Source organism: Corvus brachyrhynchos, unplaced genomic scaffold (assembly GCF_000691975.1).
Source record: "Corvus brachyrhynchos isolate BGI_N302 unplaced genomic scaffold, ASM69197v1 scaffold824, whole genome shotgun sequence".
Taxonomy (NCBI): Eukaryota; Metazoa; Chordata; class Aves; order Passeriformes; family Corvidae; genus Corvus; species Corvus brachyrhynchos.
The window spans coordinates 72,247-78,258 of record NW_008237443.1 but is presented as its reverse complement, the minus strand read 5'-3'; positions in this window follow the sequence as shown (position 1 = coordinate 78,258).

Genomic DNA, 6,012 nt, shown 5'->3' with positions numbered 1-6,012 from the left:
GCCATGATTACAGGTCAGTTTTTTCACTAAAAAGCCCAATCCTATGTTGAGACAAAAAGATCGAATTAGGCAATAAACTTTTTTTTTTTTTTTTAATAAAGCAGTAGCTCACAGAACCATTTACATCACTGATGTAAGGCAAATCAGCTATCTGAGCATAATTCAGCCAGGCTACTAGGTACTAGAGAGTGGCAGAGTTTTAGGGCAGCTTGTTGTTAGGTCAGTTACAGCGAGACAAACTAATTTAGGAGGAGTAAAGATGCAACTCAGTCCCCCACATACAAGTACCCAACCATTACTGCACTCACTTTATGCTTGACTCCTCTAGCTGAGCTTAAACTGAAGAAATCTTATTTTGGTGTCCTGATTTTAGCTGCCTGCTCACCATAGCTCTTTGATACCACTGAACACACTCAGTAGGCAAGGAGGTAGAGATGACAGTCATCAACCCATTCCCGCCTTCCCCAGTTTATAACTAGTCATGCTTATAGTCCCTAGAAAAATAATAAACTCCCCTGATGTTATACTCAACATGATACCTGTCCTAGGTTACAATGTAAGATGTGCCCACAAGCACGTATTCTATCACCATCTTCATGAGCTGTTAAAACCAGGTGGGGCAGTGCTCCCTGCCTCCTCCCTCAAGACTATGTCCTGTTAATGACCCATCAGTACCTTATCTCATGATTCATCATTCCACTGTGAGATGCTCCACCCAGAGGGAGAAACCAAGCATCCCATCCTGGATATAAACTGGGATTTTTGAAGACCACAAGCAGCCTTTCCCACTGTATTTTCCAGAGGACAAGAGCTACATACCTACCACTGGACCTTCTGAGGAAGACCAGATCTTTCTACACAGGATCACCGCTTCAACAGAACCACATCCACTCACTTCAGGAGGACTGCAGCCACCACCGTATCAGACTGCTACTGCTACCCTGACTAACAGGGTCAGGTCGTATCTGACTGTCAGTTTAAATCAGTTTTGTTCTTTTTTTTTTCTGCCTTGTTTAATATATATATATTAGTAAAGAACTGTTATTCCTATTTCCCATATCTTTGCCTGAAAGCCCCCCGATTTCAAAATTATAATAACTCAGAGGGAAGGGGGGTTGCATCTTCCATTCCAAGGGAGGCTCCTGCCTTCCTTAGCAGACACCTGTCTTTCAAACCAAGACAGATCTCAAAAGGGTTAATTCAGTCTTTACTGTGCCTGTGAAACTTTTAGCAGAGAAACAAGGCCTGTGAAAGCTGCTTCTGTGGGAGACAGAGGAGTAGAAACTCCTGCAATTAAAGGAGTCTTTGATTTACAACCCTGGAAGAGACTAGGTCTGGCTTAATTGACAGAGATCTATAGACTTTAGGCAAAAGGATTACAAACTTGTATTCCTATAATTACAAGTAAAATTGTACACTGGGTGTTTTGGTGAAGGGTTTTAAAATATAATAGTGTGGTTTTATATAGTTTAAGTTAAGAACGTAGATGGTATAAGAGAGACATCTGTGTGTACGTGACATGAGAAGTTATTGGTCAAGACATAGCTGCATTGCAGTGAGAAGTGCCACAGGTGATAGGTCATAAATCTAAAACAAAGTGTCGTTTTAAGTGTCTATTGGATTAGAAAGTTATAAATTACAATGTAACCCTAAATCTTGTGACTAGTCACCATTATTCGGAGGTGGTGTAAAATCTCACGCCTTGGCTGATGCGTTTGTTATTTTAAACAATAAATTCGTGTAATTGCATAGTCCCATCCCTTAAAGTTATTTTCCTCCGACATGTGAAAGCACGGAAACGGACATTCCAGCAAGGACAGTTGGATGATAAGAAGAAGACATCTGGCCTAAGAATGCAGTGATAGACAAAATAAAGTACTGAATTTCTGTGAACATGGGGTGGGATTTATGTTAATAGGTAAATTGTACTGTGCATGTAGCAACTGTATATAAGTAACCCTCTTGTAGAATCACGTGTCCACGTTAGGTTAGAATCTCCTGCGTGCACCTCAGGCCTGAATAAATGATGCCCTCTTTAACGCAATTTTAGTGTTGGAGAGTCTGATTCCTATATTTCGGATATTTGGTAACAAATAGATCATCCTGGTGAAACACAGGACTCCTTTAACATAAGCGCCTTAGAATAAAGTATAGATTAATAAAAGTTGGGTGTTGGCTGCTATGCTTAACCATAACTGCTTTTGCAAGACAAGAAGCCTAGCCCTGAAAAGGGGCTATGATTTTAAGTGAATACTAGATGCTATGCCTAACGCTAACTGCTCTTGAAAAAAACAAACCCAAGTGGACTAAGATGATAAGGGAAAGGAATGCAAGCTAATGGGTTTGGCTAACCGCTTTTCTGCAGAACAAGGTCTTAGCCCCTGTGGGTTAAGCAATAAGAAGGAAGACACATGCTAACTGCCGTTTTAATGGCAAATAGAAGAACTGTCAGAAAGGGTAGAATAATGTAATAAGAGATTAGGAACATAATCAATATACAATTATAGATGAAGTATAACTAATATAGCAACAAAGTGTGTAATAGTAAAATTAAGTGTGTATTATTAAAATAGGTGTGTGATGAATGTATTAGATAAGAATAGTGTGCCATGTTTGTAACCCTAAGATAAGGAAACCACAAGTTATGTAAGACCCCAACCTCTTAAGATTGTAACTTTTAGATAGATGAACAAAAAGGGAGGATGCCGAACTTGTAAATGTATAAATAACCTCTGTAAGATGAACATGGCGGACACGCATATGGAGGTTTTAACCCCTGCGTGCTCCCCCGGCCGGGCCAATAAAGGTGTGCTTTACTTTACAGTACCTTACTGTGGAGTAGATTCCTTTGAATCACTGGAAGAAGATTCAGCCCTTTATAGGCATTTACAGGTACTTCACAAGAACTTCAACTTTTAAGTTACACTATGACACATATTTTAAGAATATTGCTATCAGCACAGTCACTTTGTTTCCTCTTTTACTGCCTTACTTCCTGGCATCCTCAGTAGTGCCTGCACTTCAGGTTTCTTATTTTTCTTCTATTTGGATAGGGCAAAGCCATAGTGAAATCTATATATGTCAGAAAAATAAAAGTCTTACTAGATACCATGCTATTTGAATGAAAATACAAACCTAAATGTTTCTATCAACCACTGAATTAAATCCCAATTCAGTCACTATGAATAACTACTACAGTGACTTGACACATTAATATCATCTCCCTCTCAGCAGGGAGCACTAACACAGGCTGGACTACCGCCTAGCTTCAGCTGTCAAGAAATTCAGTAGTTATTCCAGCCTAGCTGTATATGACACTTCTGTAGTCCAACACTGATTTCTTCTACTCTTCTCAAGCTAACAAAGCCTAGATCCCCAATTTTTAGGCAGCAAGGGTAGGAATGGTGAATCCATCCTATCTGCCCACTGCAGAGAGGCCATTGGGGGAAGAGCACACATTTCCTGGAAAGCCACCAGCATCACAACTGACCTGATTTGAGGAAATCAGGAGCACCAGCAGTTTTTACAGCTGTCAACAAAAACTGCAGCTGCTCAGCATTTCTGTAAGCACCAGTTAAATGTAATTTTCATTCTAAAACATCACAAACTTAATGCAAGCCCTATGAAAATGCAGCATCAGTGGAACTGAACATCCTTTGAAAACGATATTTAAGTTCAGGTACGAAGGAAGCATTTGAGTTTTTAAAGTATTTTGTGCTTTTTTGTAATGATCTGCTACAGCTGGCCCACAGACAAGCTCCTACTGACTCTCTGCAGGTACCACCAAGGTCTCCTACAGATCACCCACTCTGCTCTGGTAAGAGTTACAGCACTTGCAGACAGCACAAGGCTTCCTCATCTTTCTTTGTAACAGGCATAACCAGGCTCCTCACTGTGCACATCGTCACTTCCCGTAGCTGCATGCCTAATGATGGCTCCTGACAGCATGCTGCTAACTACACCACACATTTAACACACAAGAAAACCAACAAGAACAGGAACTACAGGCCACTACTGGGTTATGTGTTAATATCTAATCCCAAAAACTTCCCTTTGATGCTTCTAGTGCATCAAGCATACAATTCATCTAATGGATACTCCTCTTCCACATTAAGCCTGGATTAGTGCATGCATTATTAAATACTGTGCCAGAAAATACATTCAGTAAGTACTAGCAGCCTGTTTCTCACATCAATGAGGTAGGTTTAAAGCGCCTTGATATCATGCAGTTTCAGAACCTGCAAAGCATCATTATAGCTAGCCACACTGTGTTGTTGACTATTTGACAAAGTAAAAATTAATGTAGAACCAACATTATTATTTCAGCTTCAGCTATTATGACTTAGGTCCAAAGTAATTTCTTGTGCCAGAGCTGGGCATTTACCTGGTGATTTAGTCCCAGTTCTGGGTTCATTTCCCAGCAGCACCATAACAATATTTATTGACATTCATTGTGCTTTTAGAGAATTAGGACCACATCTCTGAACTATCTTAGAAGATGAGTGACCAGATAAATTAAATCTTGTGAGTCCTGAAAACTCCCTTGATGCTGCAATGGACATATGAACACTAACAGCAGCAAACCCCTATATTTTCTGCACTGTTAAATAAGGAATTTAAATCAAAGACCTGAATGTGAAGAGCGAACTAGATCTCATTAAACGGATGTGAAGCTTCTAAACAAGAAATAAAATAGAGCCAGAAGTCAATGGGGCAAAGATGAGTCAAGAAGCGAGATTAACTTACACAGAGACTGGTTTGACAAGCAGAAGCCCATTCTTGTTTCACACTAAATCATATCTTGTATACACTTCCTAATTTAGTTATCTGGGGCATTACTAAAAGCTGTTGCTTCCAATGGAAGACTCTTTTCATATAAAATTTTTTCATTTACCAGAACTTCTTTGAACAGTAAGTTGTTATTAAATATTTCTCTGCTGTGCTGGTTTTGGCTGGGAGAGTTAATTTTCTTCACAGTGGCTAGTATGGGCTAGTATATTTTGGATTTGTGCTGAACACAGTGTTGATAATATAGAGATGTTTTTTGTTATTGCCGAGCAGGGCTTGCACAGAGCCAAGGCCTTTTTTGCTTCTCACACCACCTTGCCAGTGCACAAAAAGCTGGGAGGGGGCACAGTCGGGGCAGGTGACCCCAACAGGCCAAAGGGATATTCCAGAACAAATGGCATCATGCTCAGTATATAAGATAGGGGAAGAAGGAGAAAGGGGAAGACGTTTGGAGTGATGGTGTTTGTCTTCACAAATCACCATTACACGTGACAGACCCCTGATTTCCTGGAGATGGCTGAACACCTGACTGCCCATGGGAAGCAGTGAACAAATTCCTTGGTTTGCTTTGCTTGAGTGTGCAGCTTTTGCTTTCCCTATTAAACTGTCTTTATCTCAATCCATGAGTTTTCTCACTTTTACCCTTCCAATTCTCTCCCTGATCCCACTGGTGGGGGAGGGAGTGAGCAGCTGCATGGGGCTTGGTTGCTGGCTGGGGTTAAACCATGACACTCCATGTAGCTATGTTCATAAAGCTGGGACTGTTGTTAAGTCAGTCAACCCAAACCAAAGCAGTAAGCCTGCAACATGAAAGTCAAAGTTACAATTACACCTTTAAAGAAAGTGCTTTCACCCACATATTAGTCTTGTTGCTCCTTAGATCTGAAATCAGAACTAACAATAGACATGAAGCCAGGGTTGAGCTGAATTATAAGGGAGGGATTTAGTACAGCCCTGTTAAGCTGTTTTGCATTCAAGCTCTTATGATCTCATACATTCACATTCCTGTTGCCTGGGCCATCTCTCAAGGTATCCAAGTAAATAAAACTGCTCTGAACAAGCAGTGCCTGGAAACCAAACTATTTTCTTTTAACATTACTCAAAAGGATTTTTTTCTAATATTGCCTCCCTTTGATAACCTGTAAATTCAGTCTGGAGGTGCTAGCCTTCATGACAATAACTGCTCATGGCAGTGCTACTCATCTAGAGATTGCATTAGCCTGC